Genomic DNA, 26,649 nt, shown 5'->3' on the forward strand with positions numbered 1-26,649 from the left:
CCGGCCTCGTGGGTGAGACAAACCTCGGCACAAGAAACGAATCTGTGTATCTCAAGCCGCTTGTCTTTTATGGGGACTGGCTGCCTGGTTACCTCCACTTTCAAGGCAAGGTATCAAACCAGCTCTTCTTTTCTGCCGTTCCTGGTATAAGCTTTAGGGAAGGTCATTGGACGTTTCTCGACTAAAGCTGTCTGGATAGCCGTTTTGTAATAAATCCAGTTCTTCGTCAGTTCATCTTCTCATGCAACGGTAGCCACTTGCTACCTGGTTTAAAATGTAAGCACCATAACATTTGCTGAAAAAGTCAGAAAGGTTGTGGCGAAACAACTTGGCTACGATATCTGTCTCTTCTATTTGTCCACTCTACTCTCGTTTGAACAGTAATATGAATATGAACTCTATATAGATTCCGCAACTACCTGAAACTGGTGAAGAAGGTGTCCAGCAAACTTGAGGGACTGTGGTGCTGACTGGGAAGTCATGATAGGGGGTTCAATAGATTGACAAACTCAGGATGGTTACTGGGTGGTCACCCGAGCAGTCGGACTAAACAGTCACATCGCTCAGTCGTGAAAGCCATTGCCCGCTAAGATGTGATTAACCGTGTGTGTTCTGCGTGCCTTGGTGACGTAAGGCAACACACTGGTTACACATTTCACATATACTGAATTCAAGGCCCGGCATGGCTAAGGATATAAAATGCTTATTGCGCTAGGACAGGAGGACCGTTCAAACAAGAGTGATGTAAACGCGAATCTATTTCTTCTCTCGTTTTATGCATATCTTGCCTCATCATTTATTGAGGGCACCATAAGCCCGGTTATAAAGGGATGTTGATCAGCACGGCCTCATTCAGAGGGAATTTTCCTACCTGACAATGCTTACGATACTGAGAGGACACACCTACGGTCTTAATTCCGACGACATGTAGGCACGCAGAAAAAATACGCGTATCTAAATACGCACATCCGTACATTGTATCTGTAATGTCAGGGTTAGTCTTGGTTCAGCTTGCCTGGAGGCTCTTCTCGTCAACGATTAGGTCTTTTTATTATTCCGGCGTTGCCCAGTGAAGCATCGGTGTGGAACACTGATGTCATGCTATCGATGGTGATAATGATGCTGATGCTGATGATGCTGATGACGATGATGATGATGGGATCGCGCCACGGTGAAACGCATCTGCCGAGAAATGATCTATCACACGGCTACTCCGACACTATACCTATCTTTCCTGGGTGAAAAACGAAACAAACGACCGCCTACTTGTGCAGTAGCTAGTAGGTAATGAGCGAGAACGGAGTGTATGGACAAACAGAAGAACAAATCCAAAGTTTCTCCGGCCTTTTTGATAGATAATGATATAAGATGAATCCGGTGGGCAAACCCACACGCTTGCATGGTTTTAAGGAGTGTTTCAACCATCTATAACTCTCACAAATATTCCTACAACATCCCCAAAAGGTGATGCAACTTATATTACCCAGTAGTCGGAGAATGTGCGAACTGGGTCACTTATCACAGAACTCTGCAATCTCTGTTGGGGCGTACCTTCCTTCCAGGGATCTACGAGCCAATGTATCATCATCCTCACTCTACACCAAGATGGCATCATTCGTCCCACCCAACTCCGGTTCTATATGACTGAAATCTCTGGGCTATTTTCGACGGCCAAGGAAGAATTGGGAATCCATAATGTTGCTCATTCCTGAGAGCAAAAACCAAACCGAGCCATTATCTCGTGAACGTTCATATGGTATCTACAGACATCAAGTGGAGTTCACTGGACCTGACCCTGATGCTGGCTAGTGTCGAACTCTGCAAACAACTCCAAAATCTTGTCAAACTAGAAGCTTAAGAATGGAAGTCCCAAGTTAAACAACATTTGAGACTGAATGGTCACTACGGTCAAATGTCTGTGACTGCGGCACATTTGTTCCCTCCAATTTTCTTCAGGGTCAAGTCAGCCTCCGAGAACCTTCGCGCACAAACCTCAGGTGGTGCGACTCTTAATGAAGAAGCTAAGCGGATGGGAATAGTGAACTCAACTGTGCAAAATCACAATCGGATACCATAAGGACCACTACCACACCGACTTCCTGTACCTGTTGGGAGGCGTAAGGTCAGGTTCTGGAGAATTTTGCAGTGTCCATCACCGTCATCATCATCATCATCATCATCATCATCAACATCGCCAATATCATCATCGAAAGCAGCACAGTGTGAGGACAATAATTTCAATGAGAACGAATGCATCGTTCAGCCGTAATGTCTCTTCGGTGCTTAGCTTCCATCAGAAGGAAGCTGAGATTTTGAAATACTCTCGCACTGTCCAAGCGTAGATAGGAGCACTTGAGATGCTGGGCTGGTTTCGAACTAGTGACTCGCCGGTTGGTGAATTAAGCACCTAATCGAGCTCAGTGAGAATGCATTTAAATAAGGCCCTATGATGAACATAAAAGTAAAAAAAATAGAGGGAGAGAGAGGCATACCACAAGCACACCTGAGGTACGCACGCTTCCAAACAGTAACTCAGGTGACCTGGAGAAGAAACAAGAGCAGCGGTTTAAACTGAAATCGGTTTTCAACCAAAAATAAGCAGTTTTTTCCCCGAAGGTGGACGTCACAGACAGCAGTCGTATTTTTTGCACTCTCTGCTCTGCTTCTTCTGCATACAAAGCGATGGCATTATCAATCACAGGCTCGTTTCACAAGATAGTTTTCAAAATTTTGAATCCAAGTAATTATCCGAAGGTCGTTATTTTCAGATAATTTCACAAAACAAGTTATGAAAACCATCAGTGTACAAGTCGCACGAACATACAGGAAAAGTATTAGCTACGCTTCTACTCTGCTTAGAACTACATCTTTAAACCTAGTCTCATCATAGTAAGACAGACAACATCCAGAAAATCTCTTTGCTGATCAGTTTGCTTTCTTGAAGCGAATTCTTGTACACTGGGATAAGTGTCGACAATAAAGTGTCGTCTACTTTGCTTCCTTTTACTATCTTTTACTCCATTAACTGAGAATCTATAAAGGGGCTTGAGTTGGTAGTGTGTCACAGCCCGTTTGATCGACCTAATAAGGTTGAACCAGGGTTTTTGCTTCCATGTCTGCAGCGATATCTTTGGAACTGAGCCTAAACACTGTAGTTTGGCAATGATGTCCTCACTCTCTCGGGTGACGCCAGAGACAGGTTTGTGCTCCAGTCACTGATTAACTGCTCTGGGATCCAGCAGTGCTACAAATTCCATATTAGTTGTCTTAAGCATGTTGGCGATATCGCTATATCCAGAGGTAACAACAGAAAACAACAGACATTTAACCATGTCGGTCAGCCATACTTCAAATATGGACTGAGAATTAACGTCGAGAGTAGGAGACTTGTTTCCCAAGTAGAGGCCCAGTTTCCCACTATCGACCAAACAAGGTTGAGCATTCAAGTGCCTCGGTTTAGTCCGTTTTCGGGCAGACAGGACCGACATTGAGATAGGTTAGAACACCACTCAGTACAACCAATATCCTCACCAAGTACATAGATGAAATTGGGGTTGCATCAACCAGCTTCAGATCACCTTGCTTGAGCTGGTGAAATCCGAGACATCGGAGCTGGTTTGCCGTCGTATCAGAGTAAACAGCCGAAAGTCGGTCAAAGATAGACTGCAACTGAAAACTAGTGTCAATGGTCTTTCCTGAACTTTTGCTGGTAATTCCATCACAACCGTTTTTTTTGGCGAGCGTTCACCTGGCAGCATGACTAGAACCTAAACCGACAAGAAAATGGGTGTAAAAGGAATAGCAGGGTGAACGCTTGCCATATGTATTGCATTTCAGGTCCTAACCGGACCCAGGTGGCAAGTGATATGGTACCAACCGAACAAAAAAGTAATTATGGAGATATCAAAAGATACCATACGACACACTGACGTGAGCATTCAGTGTCATTGTTGCGGTGGCAAATTAAAAGTTCTTCAAAGTTGGGAAAGAGATACTCGCTCTTTATCCATCTTACTTTGAGTTACCATACAGTTCACACTTATCTCCGATCAGTGATCGCTAAATTCTACCGAATATAGTATACGAGGACTACCGTTTAAAATGGTTCCTCCAAAAGCAACGCGAGGCCTCCACCAGGATACTATCCACCCACAACTTTAGACGTGCCTTGGCCTCTATTTTGATGCGAGAAAAAAGAACAAGAAAGGATTAGGTATTACAAAACAGGAAACTTGGAGAAATACAGATAAAACCTCCACTGACAATGCTCTCTCTTGCTTCCGCGAGTCATGTGCAAAATATTCAGAAAAATAGTTCCGGTAACAACCTGACGATATCGGTCTCTGACACATTGCTCCAAACGTTTTCGGAAAAGTATTGGGGTTGTTCCGACGACACTGGTGAGTTAGCAATTTGGATGATCGCCATCAATGACGCAGCTAGTACATGAAACCAAAACATTTTAGATGTGCCAGTGACCGGGTCATGCGGAAGTTCCTTCTTGCTTTCTACTGGAAACACTGATTATTGATCCTTGAATTTAAAGTTGCCTTGCAAGAATCAATTAGGGTCACGTGAAACCAGTGCTTCTGCAACGCGTAATCCTTAGGATCTGGGTGATAAAATTAACCACGCTTGCGATCCGCAGCTAACTGTCACATGCTTGTTCATTGTGCCTTGTGAACCGTTTGATGGCAGAATCGTCAAATGCGCACTCATTCAAACTGCCTGTTCTACGGGTAGCTGCAGGCCGCTTGCATCAATGGGATGTTTACAACTAGCTGGAACGTCATAAACTCTTCCTTCACTGTTATGATCTTCTAAGAAAAACAATCAGTTTCTCCTGTGGCATTTAGTAAAACATGTGGTCACACCCTCCACAGATGTCTGACAGTTTGAAGTATTGTCATTTGACTTTATAGGAAAAAGCCACATTTTATCTAAGAAGACTTACCTTCAACCCGGACCTCGTATTAGCAAGAAATTGCGTCTTCTTAGATTGCGGCTATTTCCAGAATGCTGGCTGGCTGATTGCCCATTTGCATGTCAGATAATTTGAGCGGAGTGTGTGCCTCAGAAGTTCACTCCAATCTGCAGAGGTTAGCCACACCGCGAATAGAGCTCCGATAATTGGTTGAATCCAGAACTCATAAGAACGCTCAGACTTCGCTCACGTGGGGCTGTGCAGAAGCAGGAGTCGATCAGCATAGGTGTGACGTATAGTTATTATCAATCTAACGACAAGAGTTCGGTTTTGATTCAGGGTTTCAGCAATCACTTTACTCACCTCTTCCCAAGGACTGAATGTTTTCAGGAAGGACATACAACACAACCCATATCTCAAGCCCTCGACGTTTGGTGAAGGAATATTTACTTCGAGTTGCAATATAGGTCTTGCTTGAGGTAGAAATTTCACTTCAGCCGAAGTTAGTGTCTCAGGTGTTTTATGTACCGAGATAACTAACTCTGTATGCGGTAACGACATCCTGAATTTTTAATTAAGATTTCATACCGAACATGTTTGGTCGTCGATAGGAATCACTAAACAGCAGATCACCTGAAGTTAACTGCGCGATTTAAGGAGTATAGCGGTTCATTCAGGCCAGTTTAAGTTAATTTAAACTTGGCGGTACAGGGTACGAGAAAATTCCGCTATCGGATAGTCTTGGATGTTAGTAAAATGATGACTTAGGTCTTAAACAATTATACGGTTCTCATCATCGAGATGGCTCAGTGGTTAGAGCGCGACTTTGAGCGGAATGTTCGTGGCTCAAACCCGACTTCTGCTTCTCGACTTCCCCTGTCTAGGCCTGGGTAACTTGACAGTATTTCAGCAGTAATTCGTGTCTTGTTGTCTGTTGTTACCTTGGTCACCCAATGTTCAAAGCATAGACTTCGTTATCGATCTCCCTCTTTAATTAGGGTATACGGAGGTTTGTACAACATCGGCAACCGACTCAGTGACATCGGTTATGCTCTCCTGGGGTCCAAACTTGCCTTCATCATTTACAGACGCAAAAACTCCATGGGCACGGTGGTCTGTTTAAGCTGACGGAAGGAATTCAAGTTCAAATCCACAATCACATTGTTACTACTCAATAAGTGTTCAGCTTACCACCCCCCCCACCGCCCAAGAAACAGCATCTAGCTTGAGTTTATCCTTCTCAGTGCGTGTTTCTTAGACTCCTCAGTTTGGAAATCAATTATTTTGTACTGCAAATGAACACCGGTGGTCTCAGTCTGTGATATCGCGGTCACTAAAGACGACAGCGATTGCGAAACCTTTAAGGCTGATAAAATTTATGAAGGATTTTAGTGATTTGGTAATGGAGACAATAAAATTAGCAACAGTAACACATTCGCCTGACGGCCTTACAACCAAAGGGGAAAACGGCCAAATAAAATCTGGGACGAAAATTAAAACATGGTGATGGCTCTTTGAAGAAGACAAAGATATCCAGAGAAGACGATCAAGAACAACATTCTCACAACTCCAAATAGCATTGACAAACCACATCTGAGCATCAAGTCAGAGTGGGATACCGTAAAACGAGAGTAATCAGCGTCCCTGTGCATACTACACGCGAAACAAGTCCAGCCCAACAACGGAAAAACGTTAGTTCGACAATCCGACCAGGCCGTTACAGCATACCCACCACTAGGATTGGTGAAGTGCCATTTTATTCTGGGGGTTCCAGACAAGCTGAATCACGTGCGCTACAAGCAGAAAGACTCATAGAACTTGTAAACTGCTATTTTTCATGCTCAGTATCATCTTTTTCCCTATCAATATCAGTCACATCAGCGTACAAAAGTTTGTTTTACTGAAATACAACTGCAACCGCCCGCTTCTTGGGTCAAACGTGACTTTGAGGCTTTTGCTGAGTGACTGTTGTTGTGACCGCCGGTTGGCTAAAATTGGCTGCTACTAACTCTAAAGTGAACGAACATTTTAGCTACAAACGCTGGACTATTCTATTCACACCTGTGGATTAATATTGAGATCACCGGAGAATTGGTGGAACCTTTCTTGGTGTGGTGGTTCAATGGAAGGGTTACGGAACTACGGAATCTCATATTTTGAACTGTGAGTCAAGATTTACTTGGATTTTCTCCTCCTGGCTTTGTATCTGGCTTACATTAGCAATTTGTTCTGTTCACTAGGGAGTCCTTAGGACCGTTAACCACTACACCACTTACACACCGTCGGACTGTAGGTCTATCATGGTTTATTTTCTTCGAAATTCTCGCCAAATAGATTTCTGTGATAGGCAACGACCAGTTCTGCGTAGTGCAACGCTCAACTAACTTAGTCCAACAAGCTTTACTTATTATTTTGAGAATTTCTTGTTCAGTTTTTCATGAAATGAAAAAAATCATTCAACTGTAGCACCCTTTCGGTGTCTTATTGCCATGTCACCCGAAGGAAGCGCGAGGAATGGGATACTGTCAGGTTGCCCAAACCTGGACAGGGGAAGTCGAGAGATAGAGGTCGGTTTCGAACCACGGACCTTCCGGTCAGTAAATTTGCGCTCTAACCAATGCTTTCATAATTCGCTGCTAAGCCACTGTTTAACCTCCCGTGGTTCACTTCCATCCTTCAAGTGACTGTGCAAAAAGAGCTCTTAGAGGAAGTTGGTCGACTGGGATACGCAGCATGTGTCCAAGCCTACCATCATGATCTGACACACTCATGTTAGATCCTCTACATTACCCCTAAAGATATTCTAACTCCCAAGATGGGTACGACAGTCTCTTCTACGTGAGGCATTCTCCTAACGAAGGAGGTATGTTAACAAGAATTTAAAAATAGAACTGCTCGATGGGTTTAGCGGCAGTAGTGTAGAAGAGACCAGATCCATGGACAAACTGTCTCACCAGTTGCGTTTCGCCCGCGGTAAAAAAAACCCAACCCCATACATTTCCCTCGAAATCAACTACGCATTTGTTCTGTCGTTACTTCACGACAAAAAAATAGGAGTCAGTTGAAGACTTGCTTTGCGGGTAGTCTTTCCTTGGAAGTTCAGAAACATTTGATTTCCAATATCTTTATACCACCACCATCATCATCATTGACAGCATGACCTCAGTGTTCAACACCGATGCTTCACTGCCGTACAACCATGACTTATTTGAAAGCCTTATTGTAAAGAAAGGCGTAAAGGTGGATGGAAGGAGGGACTTGGTGCTACACCGAGGTGCCTACACCTCCAGACATTCACTCAGCCAATCTGGATAGAAACTGACAACAAGAACGCCACTGACATTGGTTGGCAACCATATCTCGTAGTGTCTCCAACCAGGCACAGTGAGGATTACGCGGTCCCCATCCTGGAAGGCGAGTAGCACCGACGGCACCCAAGAGTTTCCTCATCTCCTTCATACTCCTCTGCCAAGTCATGGGTTGGTCACCTCTCTGTTTACGCCACTCTGAGTTGGGCACGGAAAACAGCACTCTCTTCTTTATATAGGTGAAAAGAAACTGGAAAAGCACGAGGATCTACCGTCTTACGGAAGGTCGACTGTTTCTGTGACAGGGTCTGTCACTGGTCTGTTGCTGAAGTGATCGTTTGAATCATATTTCCTGTCGCAGTCGGGCACTTAAAAACACGTATCTCACCTTATTTCGTCTTTCTGTAAATGAAGTCTAACGCACGATGGACATGGCATGCCAGTAGTGACCCAACTGTTTGTGACAGCAAATGGAAAAAAGCATAGCGGGGTTTTGGTATCTTTCTACCGTTAGAAAAGATAAACAAGTCAGAAATGCTCTCCAAAAAAGTCAACCTTCATTTTTTTGCATGGCAAATATACAACCAGTGAAAGGTTATCTACCATCTTTTCGAACATGTTGAGCCATTAAATGAAAAGCAATCGAAAAAATACTGGGTATTGCCAGACTATTCACGTGTGTCTTCAGGTTGGATCAACCATAAACCTACCTCCTCTTTACCCTTGAGTTCACGCTCTTTCATGTCTTGAACTGTGCGCCATGTCCAACAGTCACGTGGGCCGTTTTCAAATCAAACAGACCATCACTCGATATGTTGCGGCTTATCTGGGATGAATAGAACTCGTGTCATTTCACATAGTTCAGCTAAAGATTCATAGGCGGATCGGTTAACAACTCTTCTGGTTTTTCTGGTCTACGCTTGAGTGTTGTAGAGGTAAGGAGTCCTCGGTTTGGATACCGAGGGGGCCACTAGCACCGATTATTCACATTATGAAATATCGCGCTACGTAAGTCTTACCGACAATGCTTTACTCAGTTGAGACGAGGGAATTCCGTATTTTTTAGATTACTTTGTTTGTATGACTAGAGGAGAGAAATTGAGGAGGCGATACCTCTTACTTTCGTATTGAAAGGATGCAAACTTCAAAACCCTCCTTGATGTCCTTGAGTTGACTATCAACTTGAACAGATCGTGTTCTGGGTGGTGCCGATACATTACCCGGCTGTAGTTCGCTTAGCTCGGTAATGATTTGCAAATGTTTTGTCACGTGACGTGATCGATGGGTTGTCGTGAAGCGGAGTGTGTCGGCAGGTGTGAGCTCAGAACACAACAACAAACCCCAACTGCCGTTGTTTTGTCGCGATAAATCAACAGCTTCCCTAGTTTTGTTCGGGATAATCCGGGCGAAATCTAACTGAAAGGGATCGATTTTCGTTTTATGGGGTTTTACTAATTCACACTACAACGATATGTCCCAGGTGATGATATGCAATGCTGTTTCAGATGAAACGGATTTACTCGAAGCAAAGACAAAACCACTTGTATCTCAGTGAAGAAGTTTGAAAATTGCGGAATTAGGAGTTTCCTAATGAACCTCCACACGATGAATCATCGACACCGAGGAAAGGCCTTTGTAATCCCGAAAGTATTCCAATACTCGTGGACAGAGTTTAATGTTTACATCACAAAGATTGACCTAATTCCCAGTAGTGCGCGCAAAGAACATGATCAGATGAGAGTGCACTGGTTTTGAGATTTAGCGTCCAGAAAAGTCTATTTTGATTTTTTTTGAAGCTTAGAGCGGAAGACATGGTTCACAGTGCGCTTTTCCACGGTAAACTTATGCTTTAAAAACAAAATTTGGTGCTCCAGTTGCCTCATTCGGATTTGTACGATTCGATAATGCGATGTAATGGATGAACCTATTTTCAAACTTCTAGGTTTAGGTGGTCCTCACATCCCGACGCGACCGCTCTTACAAGTTTACACAGAGGTAGAACAAATGAATTCTGTTCTCTTCCTGAGTGTGGAATCCGTAAGGAGTCTAAGAAGGGGGAATTCGAAGTTGGCCCTCACTAACGCCGTAATGAAGATGTCACCCCGACTGGTGGTGGAACGTTTGTAACGTAATTATCCAGCTCAGCGAACAAGCCAATCTGAAATACCAATAGAAGCAGGCCAAACAGAGTTGATTTTTACCCCACTCAGAGCTACATAAGGTTGCTTTAAAAACAGGACACACTCAGGAGCAACCCTGCAGGAAGAAAGTGCTGAAGACAAACTTCTACACGTTTAAGAAACCTTGTTCTGCGAGAATGTTCAACTCTGTTTTGGGTAAATGCAGCTGAATCTCTCGTTTGTGGTGTTTCCAGGCTGCACCAAGCCGCTTCGTGTTTCAGTCGCTACGATATTCGAGATATTGCGATAATTTGTATTCGTAATGCACTACTCACAAGGTTGCTGAAAATTCGTTGACGGCCCACGACCGGTTTCACCCTTCTTGGGGTTCATCAGATAGGCGCAGTCCTTGAGATTCCGTCAACCTTATGTTCCACTTGAAACCAAATTACCGGGAAACGTCACAAACGAAAGGTAGTCTTTCGCAAAACCAAATTAGTTTGCAAATGAGTGTACTTCGACAATTATTTCAACTTTATAAACCATACCGAAGGACTGACCTGCAAGCATTGAAAACGGGGTACACCTAAGGGGGGCATGTAAGTTTAGCTGATCGTCGGGCAAGCAGATTGGGCAATATTTCTGATCGCGTCTGAGAACGACTCAAGCGCGAGATATGTGCCTCAAAAAGCTAGCTGTGGATGTCTCTTCAGAGCTCTAAAGTTCACTACAAGCCTCAAAGATCTATTACTGGTTACTTCTTGTAGTGTCTCCAACCAGGCACAGTGAGGATCACGCGGTCCCCATCCTGGAAGGCGAGTAGCACCGACAGCACCCAAGCGTTTCGTGATCTCCTTCATACTCCTCTGCCAAGTCAAGGGTTGGTCACCTCTCTGTTTACGCCACTCTGAGTTGGGCATGGAAAACAGCGCTCTCTTCGGTAAACGATGGTTCGGCATATGCAACACATGTCCCAACTAGCGCAGTTTCTGGTGCTTGCTAAGTAGAAGTACCCATTGCACAACCGAAAACGCTGACACTTCCTAAGTGGAAGTACCCATTGCACAACGGAAAACGCGCTTTCTAACTGCCTCGTTACAGATTCGCCGACACCAACGCGCACGAGCTATGGTTCTGAGACAACGATTGTTAACCAACTGAAGACGTCTCATTTTCGCTGCTCAAATAGGCCAAGTCTCACATTCATACAACAAAACAGCCCGTACTGTAGCTTGATACACACGTTCCTTGAGATTCAGGGATAAACCACTCTGACGCCGTTGGTGTCTCAAGTTAGCAAACGCAGCCTTGCAGATTCGTGCAGTTACTGAACACGCCACTTACAATCCAGGGGAGGTCACGATCACCAACTCACCACCAACTTTTCGGGAAAACACTGAAGAAACATCTACATCACCTAAATAACTTCTTGCTTGTTTGTAGCCCTAAGTGTTTAGGTGTAAGTGTCTCTTGAAGGCTTGCGACATACAGGAACAGGTCCCTTCCACCTGTCTGCTCATATACACGAAATCTGCTGTATATGCAGGTTTTGCTGCGGCCAAAAACTACCCCGGTGTTTGACTTTGGTCTGTTCCTATCCCTTCATACACAGGACACGTGAAACTGTTTCAGCCGTGTCTTCATTCACCTTCATTCTAACCTGTCTGCATTTGATATTTTTGACAGTAATATCTTTTTACAAATGGTGAACACCGACGACTTTGATGTCATTCCAGATTGCCTCTTCTTACATTGTAGCTTAGTTAATTTTTTAAAATAGATGAGGCTGAATCCATGTGTTTCAGTAACAAGTGGCTGAAAATTGAACAATACGCATGTCTATACTACGTAAAGCTCACGGTGTTAACAATGGAGTCACCATGACAACAACGTAGGGACAGACCTAAAACTGTCGTCTCGAGTAGACACAAGACGACCTTGCATCATGCAGATGATCGTATGGGCAACACCCGTCTATTGGCTTCCATGACACACCCAAATAGGTTTGCCCCTTTAATAAGCAGTTCCTGTGGCGCTTTGTCAAAGTGGTTCTATTTGCTACTTACCTGTTTGATCAAACCCCCTAGTTTCATTTATTTGCAACCGTTTGAAACACAGTACTCCTAGAACGGGATGTAAACACAAGAAGCAAGCATTCTGCTGTTCACCTCCATTGATTCCATAATTTCCATTTGATCGACTGTCATCGTATATCTCGATCACTTGGAAAACATTGTCGTGCATTGTTGTGAAATTCAGTCTTCGGTGGAGAATGACTTCACTTTTGTACCATGTACGTCAATCGATTGTTCCGGTCCGGGTCGAGGTGTTTGTTATTCCGTGTTGTGCCGCCCAGCTGTGCTTTACGACCTAGGGTCACGTGGCAGCTAGACGCCGATAGGGTGGTAAACCAAATGCAGCCACAACCACAGCATTCAAGCTTATGGACATTAAGTTTACTAGAAACACATCTTCCGTAGACGGATAGTTGATGGCTCGACTTATTTCAATGAACGAGCGCTAAGGAATGACGACTAGCTTCATGGGACAATGATCTTCAATAAATCAATTCAACAGCATAAAAGGGCAATTTTTCATGCTTAGACGAGTGATTAAGGAATATGGTTTTCATGCTCGGCACACACAGATAGCTACGTTAGTTTAGAACAACAAAATCGCCGCAGACGGGCAAGCGTAGTTAGGGGGTGCCACGTGAAAGCCAGTAGTAACTTGGTTTCGAGTGGAGTGTCCGCCGTGGTACAGTCTAGCGTCTACAGTTTGGAAGGACACACTGTCTGATGTGGTGAGGTGAAACTGGGTATTCAACGAAATGATTGAATGAAGCAAACTGCCAGATGTAAGCTCAAATCGCCATATGAAGATGCTCAACAAACACAGTGAACTGCCTACGAACATTCTTTGGAAGATATTGTCCGGAAATCTGTCTTAAATGGAGAAGAAAGGTTAAATTTTTGTTCCTTATGTGTAGATCGTTGTATGCAGCATTGCGTTTTGAGTACAGTCAACAAGTTCTTCTATATATATCGGGAACTTGGACTTCCTTAGAGACCATCAGCTTGATATAGCTAAACCGATATCCACCAGTCGAATGCACCTATGCCTTGGCTAATGTGTTTCTATACGGTAATCAATTAATACAGATTAATACGAAAAAGAGGTCATGTGGACTGTCGCGAGGGTAGGATGTCTTCAGGTAGGTCTTGAATTTGTACCCACCGGAAGAAGGTGTCGCTTACCTTCAGGTAGACTGACCTCGACGAATACACTCATTTGCATACCAGTTTGGTTTGAACGGTAAACTCACCTGCAGGCCAGCCGAATCTCTTCGTTATGATATTCTTCAGCTAGGTTCCAGGATAATCCATTGTGGGAATCAAACTGGTAAGCTAACGGGCATACTTGTCGAATCTCGCGCAATTTGGATTCAGACAGAACGTAAAAATGACGGAAACTCTGGGATTCTCCCTACCTAATCAGCCCTTAGTGAAGGGGCGAAAGCGGTCGTGGGCTGTCGAAGAGTCTTCAGCAGTCTTGTGAGTAGTTTCTATCATGAAATGGAGATGCCCTCTTAAACTGAGGTTTTCTCTCACGAAATTTTACACTGTCCCCTAAATATGTTTTACTTTGAACATCGCAGCTCCAGCACTCACGCTATGCATACAAAACAAGATGGGCGCTGGTATCGTCTATGTAACACTAAAGATCACATGAACAAGGTACGACACATTCACAAGATACGATGCAGACGTAGCAATGGGTTCCGTTCCTCGTAAAATAGCTCTTGGCCTGTAACTGTGACGTCAACCCTTTGCTTGCACCAGAATACTCCGTTTTCGGCGACAAAACAAAGTATCAAAATATTCAAACAAACTGCCCAAAATGTTGATTTTTACTCGGTGTTTCTTTTTGGGGTGGCTGGAACGGATAATGCGCAATCACTGGTGGGCATTTGTTTAGACATGACAGGCAAACGAACGTAAGTTAGGCACACGGAGAACCATTGATACAGTGTTGGTTGGTTGGTTTTCTTGGGGATCACGATGAGAATGATGTCTCGCGCACCTAAAAGCTGTCCCCCCTCGAAGTGTCTGCTTTCGTTTAGTTGATACTGATGTGACGAGTATGACTTACTCATCAGTTACTTGGGCACCAAGCCTCCAGAAAACCAAGTTAGCAAAACGTGAGACTCAAGCGGTCCATTAGATTCAGAATGTACGTTTATTTATGTGAGCCAATAACGAGTGTTTCACGCATAACGTCTACACACACTTTCGACCTAGTTATGTCGACAAGCCTGCAAACGCCATTAACTACGAAGCACTTAGTCTGCAAAGTTACGGTTAAAATGAAGTTAATCAACTTTTCGGATCATCTATAGTCATTAAGAGTCTGCAAAAGACAAGGACTTCGTGAAAAAGCGTGTCCAAAATCGAACAACCATATTTTCAGCTGTAATCTAGTTCTGTTAACTGGGTCAAACAATATCTGCGTGGCATAGAATTCTACTGACCAATCAGACTTGAGAGATTTGACTGGCCAATCTATGGTGAGCCTGCTCAATAGAGCCGATAAGCAGGCCAGTGGCGATGAACCCAAAAGTGTTTTGGAAGCGTATCTGCTGAGTTTGTGCCTGTGGATGCACTCTGAGATTTACTATCTGTGCAGCTTCAAAGATCGAATCTGCGCAAACGAGTGCATATCTGTGTTGTTTCCGTGACGATTTCTCAAGTAAGTTGGTGTTGGGAATAGTTGAACTGTTGAACTGTTGAAATATCAGGTTATCGGTAGCATCTTGGTACACAGGATTGAATTTAAACTTAGAATACTTCTAATAATGGTGCGCTCGTGTTACGCTCTTGTGAGACTACCTGACGGTTTGTTTAAAATCGTGTTCTCAGTGCCACACTGGTTTTAAGAAAGTGTGAAGACAAATCAAAAACTTGAAAATGCACCTTCAACAAGATTTTCGGCAAGAAAAGATTTCGCCAAGGGTTAGAATCCCCATCGTTTTAGTGGTTGGGGTTTATCGATCAGCTTAACAGTATCACGTGATCTTTTCTGGGTCAGGTTGTTCTGTTTATGTCTACGCACAGTCCGGGTGATAAGACACAACCAACCAATTTTCTAAATAAGGAACGCTAGGAGGTGACCAGCAGATGAACATTAACCTTGAAGACCTGAAAACACCTCGGGTGAAAAGGATAAACAGAAGGCAGGGAGTTAAACATAAAAAAACAACAGAAGCCATATGCTTTTGAGTCACGTGGTTTGGATACACCACCTTGCGTTGTTAGTTCGGTGGTGCTAGTCTTTTTGATTTCTCGATGAATTTGTTGTTTTAATAGCCTTAACGCGCATAAGAGGGGGACTGCAAATTTCAGTTACGCTTATTTTTCCAGAATCAGACATTCCACTCAGATGCGAAACGGGGAAATATTTTCAACCTGACAGCGTTTACAGTGAGTGAATTTGATTCACATGCATCAGAAAGCCGTATCTGAAAGCGAGATGATCTCGAGGTGTAAACGGCTTCCTTACTTGGTTAGTGTTAAAAAGTATGACCTTAAAGTGGAAGGAACTAAATCGCGCAACATTAATACGTCCTGCTCAAATTAAGCTAATCGAAACCTTACCATTTAGACTGAATGCAATCCTAAAGGATTGAGGTCACCGTTGTGGCCGAATGTTGCACCATCTAGTTCGTAACTCCTCACTGTCTGATGGACACGATCGCTTACATTTAGTATAGTTTGCCTGCAATTTGTTGGATACCATCAGCTAGTAGATGAAACGTTGTCCTTAATTTCTACACGGCAACCCCCTGAACAGTGGTCACCTTGGTAACAGGCCACTTTTCCGAGGCGAGGTGAAAGGGATGACTTAGAAGACCAAGAAAACGAACTTGTGAGGTGCTTCACAAAGCGACCATACTGGTTCCAGCAGTTAAAGCTTTGTTCGGTAAAATGAATGGCACAAAAGGGAGGTTTTTGAATTACTCAGCACCTATGAGATGTCAAAACAGATGCTAAGTTTTTCGAGCACTGTAAACCTATTATTAGTATGGAAAAATTATTATATATTTTGCGTTCAAACGCATGTTGACGGACCGGCTTACAGTGGAATGTGTGTACGTAACGACTCTGATCATTGATTTTCGAAATAAATTTGGGCTTGATTCAGTATGTGGTTTGAGCATAATCAGCTTTTAGGAGTTGGTGCACAATTCTTCAATGATTCAGCTTTTACGCTCCCTCACAAAAAACCGGATAGCTTCAAATTACTTGGCGCATCAGACCCATGCAAAGTTAAGGTTTCCTGAACAAATATGACACTTCCGTGAGTGTAACTATCAGCAACTATCGGCTTTCCCTGTACCAAATCGGCTTTTGTTGGTTGCATGAACCACAGACAGAAGGCAGATAAAACCGCGAGAGTACACACGCCTCTGCGATTAGAAAAGTTAGTCAAACGGCCAATCTCACCACTCGTAGATTTATTTATTTCGACGGGAAAGACACGTCTGAACAAAAACGCACGAGGTCTTTGATCGATTTTTTGGGTGTGGAATGACAGTATGACCTCAATAGGTGGTAAGGAATGTACTGCGCGTCTCATGGCAGGCCAGGGTCAAAAAACTTTCTAATGTATTTTCATAGTTATTTGGGTAAATTTTAGCTCTCTAACCAAGTCAAAGCTATGTGGATGTTGTCAGCGAAAGATGGCTGTTTTCAGGCAGCCAAGGTGTCAAATGCAAGAAACTTGGATGACCTACACCTGTTTTCGAGCTATTTGGTGGCCATTGAAACCGCAACTAAGTGTCTTAAAGAGTGTACGTGAGTACTGGCCACGTGGGACTGAGTTTCCCCACGTTCGAAACCTGGAAACAGTGGAAATGCAAGAGCAGTTTGCATCACACAAAACACGAGACCTAATAGAATCAGTAATCTATGACATAAAAGTTGAACACTTTATCATTCACTTAGGCTGTAGCTGTTACCAACTGTCACCTAATTGTTCGGTTACACAATCCAAAGAATGTCTACCGCATGAGGATTTCTCAGACAACCCGGAATAGTAAATCTGCCTTTATTTGAGACCACGAACAAATCGCATCCAGACTATTCCAGGCTCAAACGTGGTCACTCGCTTAGACGTGGTCAACTCGGTTCGCGAAACACTACTGTTACCACCGGTGTTTCACCAATCAGATGTTCGGAATTTCAATCTAAAAGAAGCCAAAGAAACGCAAGTCCAGTGCATTCTGTTCTTCGTGCGTATGGATCAGAACAATCCGGCCGGGTTCAACTGAGTAGGATGCACATTTAAAGTTCTCAGGAATGATAAAAACACCAGGTTCTTAGTTGTATTGGTGCTCAGGGTTGTAGGCGTAAAATTCATGCTTCCACAGGGGCCGGGATAATGCAGGGTGCCAACATATGGACAGGAGGACAACTGAGGTTCCTAGGCAAATTCGTTAGCTTAAAGGCCTAACCATAAGCCAGCGCCGGTTGACTGGAGACTATCAAAGCAGATCGCCACATATAGTCCAACTCCCAAATCTTTTAAAAGTTGAGTAGTTCATTGCGGATGTCTAATCAAAGAGCTATTCTCGTTCCTTGTAATAACGCCATCAGAACAGAGAACCAGGTCTCAGATCAAGGTAGCTTACAGAGGAATACAGGCGGTTCTGGTTGATTTTTCCAAGTGATGTTGAGAAAAGTCGTATTACAAAATCACAAGTTTCTCAGTGCATGCGACCATAAAAACCGGCTTCAGAACGAAGTGTTTTTGGTATCAGAGGAAGCGGGTATCATTACTCTTGCATTAAAGATTTCATTCAACAAACGTAACACACTGATCACAGAGTTGCTGCGACCTCTCTTCGATAGCACACAACTGGTTTCGCTTTTTTCAGATCCTATCAGGTAGACACAACCTCCGAGGTTCCGCCAACCTCATGTCCTAAATGAACCTAAATTGGACGTGATTCTTGAAGCACACCTACTGGCAAATTTGATCTGGTTTTACTGGGATACCCAACTGAAACCCAGGTGATTCTCGTGTGTGATCTTCCTTGACTGACTGTGCTTCACAAAAACCTCTTTATGTTTCCGTGACGGCAGGGCACTATGATTTGGTTTAATTTTTAAGATGGATGCAGGCTACATAGCAGCAGCTGAAATGAAACAGAGGCAGTCTTTTCTAACTTGACATTCACGTGCTCATTTGGACACTTAAATCTGAAGCCACGGCTAAGCTGGGTGATTGATACGAATCGGTTTACAGTGGAGTAGGCGCCTCGGATAGAACTACGGAACTAAAACGTTTACCTGATACGGAACTACGGTCTCAAACGGACATGCAGCTTTGTGAAAAAGCGCTGAATTTAATCTCACGGCGTACTTTACCGGAAAAGATAGCACTGCACCATGTGACCAGCCTACTGATAAGGAAACACGCAGAATGTACTTGATGCGAGGCAGGAGATGCAGCAGTTTCATCAACTAATTAGCCAGTATGTCGGTCAGTTGCAAAGTGACGGAGTTTCACGAGGAAATCACTTACATATCGCCCCATTCTTGCTTGCAAGTTCAAGTAATCAGGATGATGTTAACTGCAACAATTGGATTGATTCTGTGTGATGGAATGCAGAAGCTTGCATACACTGAAATACACAAAGGTCCGCTTTACAGTCTGGAAAGGGCACATATTCCACCATAAAGATTTTCACCACTCCTGTTTTTTTTTCTCGACGAAATACTTCGCCGACGAATCGGCAGATTGACGTTACCTTGAAGGCAACGCCCGAACGGCAGGAGGTTAGAAATAACGAGACAATCAGATGACCAAGAGGAGGATACAGATATTGCTGACTGCCCAGTCAGTGGGATGGAATCGATCAACTCGTTTGACCATCTGTCTAGGCTTGCTTCAAAAGTGCTGTGCTGCATAGAAAGACACCATCTAACGTTACTTTCCAATACCTGTCTATACCGGTTGTCCAACTTATCAGCAGTACGACATTCTGTACATTCGTTACTTTCGCTGATTAGATTTTTAGGCTTTAAATTAAACAAATGTTTTCTTTGTACCACTTGGTATGTTGTAGTTGCTCCTGATCACATGAATTTAAAGTTAGCCATGCTTATAACTGTAGGATTTTGCGAAGGAATATGCCTCATTAGCGAATATACACTCATTTGCAAATTAATTTGGTTTTTCGACAGACTCACCTGGAACCCATCTGAATCTCTCGTTTGTGATGTTTCAAGGTAACTGAATGTGCTGCACTCGGTGTGTATTTCGCTAATTTCGTGCAATTTGGTTTCAAGTAGAACATAAGGTTCACGGAAACCCGGGGACTGCGCCTACCTGATGAACCTCAAGAAGGGCGGGACCGGTCGTGGGCTGTCGACGAATTTTCAGCAACCTTATGAGTAGTACAATACGAATATACCTTATGCTATTTTGAGTGGAACACTGTGCTTTGATAAAATGCCTCGTGAAGCATCCAAAATTGTAGTTTTTCGGTCCTTTAGAAAGATCTGATCACAACGTCAACAATTGAATACATGTCGGCCAACTGGCATAACTCAGACGGGAGATCATCGGGAGAATGCAAGTGCAATCAATCATTTCCGGTGCTATCCGTCCTGTCCTGGGGAAGAGGCACAGCTTTCCCGAACTTCAGCACGCTACCATAGAATTACATGAAAACTATCTTCAGGTTGATACCAATAATAGGATCATTCAACGTAATGGTTCAACTACTTTTCAGGTCTAATGTCCTCACCAACTCAGCAACAGTTTTGTTCCAGTAGTGCCTTTAGGAAATGTTGTACGTGAAGAGTGGCTGGGAGTGCTTCAATACCCGAGGCAATCTATTGTATATCTGTACTCTTGAATCTGTTTGAGAAACTGGGAACAAACAATAACTGTTCAGCTGCAGCACCCTTCCGGTACCTAGCTATCATGCTATCTGAAAGGTGGCACAAGGGTTGGAACATCATCAGTTCGTGCTAGCAGAGACGGAAGCAATTGAGATTCTGGGGTTGGGTTCGGGACACTGACCTTCCGGTCTTGATTACTGAGCCACCTTGATCTTGGGAAACAAAGAATAGTTAAATGAAAAAAACTAATACTTCCTGTCAGTTCGCCTGTGAGAGATCTTTGTCCACAGTAAAAGATTATGGGAATATGTCATTGACCGTCCTAAGTGGTTTCAAGAGTGCTGCCGGTCACTCAGTGTTTCGAAGCGACAGGAATAACAGTGTCCTTATTCAGACGAGGTTATACAATGACTTGCGCAGTAACTTTTCTCACCTCACTTCTGATGAGCTTCGTATGTTAAAATCCTTCGTGATCAAGCATCTGGAAATGATCATTTTAGGCAACTTTGGATTATTCCCTGTTGTTCAGTCTACCAACGCCAAATTAGGGAAACCGACGCTTCCAAACTCATGATCTCAGCTTGAAGCTGACCATTTTGCGTACTCTACAACAGTGGATTTCCTGCTTTCCTCAAAATTTTGCGTCGTTTTGTGGTCCATAAAGTACGCAGTTAATTATGCACTTGTTTGTGGTCGGAAAAACATTGACGTTTGGTCCAGTTCCACCGAAAACAGCAGAGGACAGCAAGTTTTTGAGGGTTGATATTTCTGCTATCAGTTGCAAAAGCAAAATGCTGTAGATTCATAGGTAAACAGCGTACTAACAGGGTTTGAACATTAAAAGTCGCATCAGACTTTCGGACGAAATTCGGGATATTATCGATTCCAGAGTAAGCTCTGACCTGGGAGGGGGCGTTTGACAGCTTGGTTGGTCTCACAGTGTAACTGATTTGTCAGTTGACCTGTCACTGATGTCGTCTAGCCGCATGGCTCATAATACCTTGTGTAGAAATAGCCCAGAATCCGTGGAGAAGGGTACCGTTCCGATCAACACATGTATGCCCCACTGCAACTTCAGATGGCCAAATAGTTGACGTGTAGAGCAGGTTGGTCTCGAACTCAAGTCTTCTGATTGCGAGACAGCTTGGGATATGAAGTTTTTGGACAGATTTGCATTCCTGTTGCCGCTGACTAGTATGCAGCTTAGGTACAGTGCCAACGATGGCGGACAGTGTGTTTGGTTTACTGTGAACGGTAATGGACTCATTCCGATGGCGATCAGTGTCCCTTTCAGGGGCCATTTTGTTTGCTGTTGCTCTGTGGAATGATATCCTTACTTAGCTTTGCTTATTTGCAATGAATGGTAAAAAAGTAAGGCGTAGATAGTGGTCACGCCGTAGGATCTTCAGATAGATTGTCCGTTGAAAAGTTCCATTCAGACGTAGAGTCATGAGGACATGTTAGGTATCTAAAGTTCCATTCGACCCAACCACATGAGACGTTGATAGGTTGTGGTGTATGTTGTTCATGGTGAAAGGAAGAAGGTCTTCGCTGCGGAGTGGTGTATTAGAGACACAGCAACTGAACAGTTACGGACTGCTGGACAGGGGAGCAAAACTCTCATATGCATCTCGTTTTACAAAACCGAATATACATCTTCGCCTTGAACGCGCCTTCCTGAACTTTCCTGGATATTCATTGACTGTTACTCAAATGCAGGCAAATGCTACAAAGCGACTCCATAAATTCCGTAATAGATCTCACTTTTCAAGAGACGCAAAGCGGATTTACGAGAAAACACTACTCGCATGCCTCATCAGTAGTATCCACCGTTACAGTGGTAGCAAAAAGTGAACCAAAACTACGCTCAGAAATAAAACGAAAATATCACCCGCTTGATATCTTGCAGGGGAACACTACACACAAGTTGGTCAGAAAATGTTAGACGGTCCACGACAGGTTTATCCGTTCTTGAAACTAATCATAAATGAGATATTCACCTTGGATTCAGTAAAGTTCGCGTTAAAAATAAACTGGTGTACAACTGCGTGTGTCATATTCATATAACGTGTCATCTAAATAACGGTCATCAAAACAACGGCTCGTGTTATCATCCCAGATTAGGTTGTCACGCTTTCCCGCGGAACATCCATCAATGTCTGTAGGCAGTTCCGTCAAAATTGGAACGAATGTTTTGCGTAAAAAGCATTGTGAATTTTTTTGACAAACCAGCTGGTAAACGCAGTGAATCGCTGTATACAGTGATGCATTTACAAATTTAATTAACTGTCGCCCCTAGCGAGATATTGGTGAACATGAACCGTTGTTTTTAACAGTACAACCGATGACGTGTACACAAAAACGTGAATATCAGTGTGTATTCCACAACCCCCGCAACCGCCTACAATTAAACCAAAATGTCGATCCAGACCATCTGTTTATTCGGTAATCGACTCCACCTTAACTCGTCTCATTAGCCCCACTATGATGTTCCATGTTCGACTTTTTTCGTGTACACGACTCTTCATTTGAGATTCTATCCGGTAGGTGAAATCGACCTATGGTTAAAATCCTAGAATCAATGTACAAATGCTGCATCGATCTTACTGGAAGTAATCAGAAGTGTGTCTCACGTGACTCGAGGGGTTTTCTAACCTCCGACCTTCAGGCTAAGGGTTACATACTTTGTGGTTCGGCGGCGACCAGCTGATCGGCAGTGTGAATAACTCGCTGTTCCGAAGTCTCATCATGCCTCTTGTCCATTAAGCTAGAGAGTTTTGCGTCGGCGAATGATGGAAACAACAGAGTCCTTGGATGGGCCTCGCTTTCCAACTATGGGAGGTGTTTTGTTACAAACTCATATTGGATCGCCCCATACTTAGTTCAAAATAAGTGAAGTTCAACGTCACCAGCAGTCTCAAATTCTCTGCACATTTGGAATCCTTTGAAAACGCATGCTTTTCAAGAATACTAGAGGACCAGCCTTGCCTGCTTGATGACAATTAGGCCAAGAAAGATTACAAGTAGAAAATAAGGTTGACGGAAACCGGGAACCGCGCCTACTTGATGAGTCCCAAAAAGGGCGAAACCGGTCGTGGGCTGTCGAAGAGTTTTCAGCAACCTTGTGAGTAGTTTTCTTTATGAAGATTACGAATCCTCTAGCGATATCTGTCCAGTGACAGTGAGGGTCATACGCTCATCCGAAAGTTTGCTCCGGAAACAACTAATAAATAATGCGATTGTACTGCTCAAGATAAAATGCTTGTATAAATTTTTTCAGCTGTACCATCTAACTGCGTGGCCACGTTTTGTACCACGGTGTCGGTTTTCGTAACAAGCGCGGTGCAGTTTTGATCTGCACGTAAATAGACCGGGGTCGTTTCAAGCACGTCCAATAAAAATATTCCACAAAGTGTACCAAGTACCCAACTCTGAAATACAAGGAGCGTATTTTCAGCAATCACCTACCGACTGCATTTACGAAAGCCTAATGCACCTAGCAACTTTGTTGCTCCATTTCAAGCACTGGCTGCATTTTTACCGTCAACAAGGTTTTTGAGTACCTGCCAGAGACTCCAACAGTTCTGCTCGTTTCCGCCTAACGTCTGACTCGATACTGTGAATTTTTTATACACAAATAAAGATCCCAGCAGACCATGTTTTTAGATGACAGCCATATCTTTATAATTTACAGGTAGACGCTACTCGCCGTCTGCCCTGAACCTCGGCCAGTCTGGTAATTTGGTCACTTGGTTTGACGAAAATTTTGTGTCAAATTGAAGCATGATTCAGCCATAAACCCACCGACTGTTTACCATACCCTTCTGAAATGAAGTCGTTTATAGGTCAGAGAAAATACGTGAGTAAGCTCAATGGAGGTTGACCATCGGAACCAAAGTTTTCGGGACATTTGGTAAGCCGTGAAGTAGATTTGCGGCGAGTGATCAATGGTGAGGAACCAAACCGGAAGTTTTGCAATTCTGTCAATTTGCGGCGAATGATCGATGGTGAGAAACCAAACCGGAAGTTTTGCAATTCTGTCAACCATATCAATTACGCTCACCGCCACCAAGCACAGTGCCATCACGGATAGCGTGGCATCAGAACAACTGCATAGGAATCTTTATAAAGGAAAGATCCGACAAGGTTGATAAAAACTCTTCGACACGACCGGTTTTGTTCTTCTTCAGCCTTGTCAGGTAGGCGCAGCCCCCGAGTTTCCGTCAACCTTGTGTTCTACTTGAACCCAAATTTGACTGTTTTTGACAAATACACTCATTTGTAAATCAGTTTGGTGTTCACGAGAGACTCAAGTGAATCTCTAAACTACTCACGACGTTGATGAAAACTCTAGGATAGCCCACGACCGGTTTCGCCCTTCTTGGGGCTCATCAGATAGGCGCAGTCTCCGAGTTTCCGTCAACCTTATGTTCTACTTGAACTCAAATTGGACTGATTTCGACAAATACACTCACGCAGGTTTCACTTATAAAAAATATACTGCGATATCTCGAATATCGTACCAACTGCAGCATGAGGTGGCCTGTGTGCACCATATTCAATGGACAACACCATAAACGAGAGACCAACTTGAGTCTTCCGTGAAAACCAGATTAATTTGCAAATGAGTGTATGTGTCGAAGTTCATGGCTGCGGATCGCCGCCATGTCGATTTAAGTTGGTAACCCTAACCCCGACAGGCATTTTTCCAAAAAACATAGGTAATACCATATCCTGTGGCGAAAAATACTGGAATAAAATGGCCACAGTCTGAATAACTTAACATTTCATGGGAGTGTCTCAAATAACCGGAAGCGTTTTAGGTTTTTTACCCAAATCATCGGCCAATCAGGAAAAAAACAAAGCTCACTTCCGCTGGAGTGTTTCTGACCTACGTAAATAGTAATTTCCAATAATAGAATGTTGTTATTGCCATTTATTTTGGCAATCCAGTTGTGTTGCATACTTTGGATCGATCGGTACACCTCCTCCATCCTGCACAAATCCCATTAATTCCCACACACAGCCTGAAAAGAATCTACATATGGTTCGTTTGTGTTAGAGTGCCTGTCGCTCTGCGAATAACCGGTGCATGAACCCTACTCATCAGGTGGTAGCCGCGCGAGCGTCTCACTCATTTGGTAATCATCCTGGAGCTGGCTGGTACAGTCGAACGTTTGAAGGTACATTACCACTTGAATCTAGCGAGAAGCCCGGTGAAAAACGCTTTGCTATCACAATGGTGTGGCTGTGCACTGCGATGGAAGTGCTGTGGCATGTCTTTTTTCATGCTCTGTGATACAACCAAATCCGTGCGATCTATCTGAGGCCACAGTAGAGATGGACTACTGCATCAGACGAGGTCCTATTCACAAATGGTTGTTCACAGCTTGTAAACGAGTGATGTGGATTCAGTGTTTCCCCTCCTGTGGATTACTTTATTGGGAAGTACTAAATTACAACAGTTTGCAAGATTGGACTTCAACGCGGATGACTTGAAGAGTTTGGGACATCTTTAAACTTCAGAAGGGGGTTAACACCTAAAAAAGTGGCACAGGGGTCACCGGCGGCAACGAGAGCCTACAGCATCACTATCATTTATTTTTGAAAAGCATGGTCACAAACATAAAAAGTGAATGCAAGCGATGAATGCGAAAGAGTAACAGGAGAATATGGGAGAAAAGAGAGAAATGTCTCATTCGAATTCATGTCATGAACAGTTCCAGTCTGATGAGATGAATCTCAAAGTATGTGAAGATTTTGATATGGAAGCACGCGTCTAAAGACCAACTACCGAAGGGACAAACAAACTCCTCTTCAAGGCGCGGTAGGCGCTAGCACAGTCAGCACTCGCATATCAGGCATAAAGTGTCCGTCACACTGGGTCTGGTGTGAGATTGAATGGCAAAAATGTACATTCAACGCCATGTGCCACGCATAAAAGTGTCATAAATACGCAGAGGACCCACAAAGGCAAGCAAACACAAATCACTGACTGCGACCTTGGGAAATCCTAGTCCAATAGCAAACAGCCTTAGCGGATTGAGGAAAGCAAATCCCTCGATAAGAGATGATCATCGGTTGGTGAACCAAAAAGTCGACACCACAACCGATTGGGTGTAAGGCTGAGATTATGGCGAGGGAATATTCGTCAGCACCATACTTCTGCATCTCATTCCACGCAGTCATTCCGCGCACATCCAAGACTATGCTGACGTCTAGTACAGTTGCACGGCGATCTCGAACAGCGATTAGGTCAAGTTTCATGAAGGACATCGAATTAGGTGCTCTCAACTCCTCGAAGATGGTGTATCCCGGTCGACGGTTACGTTTTGCAAGCTCCCTTGCAACCCGACTATGACGAGCACATCCGGCATCATGCAGGA

At 43.7% G+C, this 26,649-nt stretch overlaps 1 protein-coding gene across 1 annotated transcript in view; it reads left to right on the plus strand.

The window, feature by feature from the left end:
* Positions 1–14,991: 14,991 nt before the first annotated feature.
* Positions 14,992–26,649, plus strand: part of T265_05344 (hypothetical protein) — a gene marked incomplete at both ends in the record, with an annotated part of 68,364 nt that continues 56,706 nt past the window's right edge. The window contains one exon of the mRNA XM_009170335.1: positions 14,992–15,101. The remainder of the gene's footprint in view (positions 15,102–26,649) is intronic.

The sequence above is a fragment of the Opisthorchis viverrini genome (genome assembly GCF_000715545.1).
Source record: "Opisthorchis viverrini unplaced genomic scaffold opera_v5_100, whole genome shotgun sequence".
Lineage (NCBI taxonomy): Eukaryota > Metazoa > Platyhelminthes > Trematoda > Opisthorchiida > Opisthorchiidae > Opisthorchis > Opisthorchis viverrini.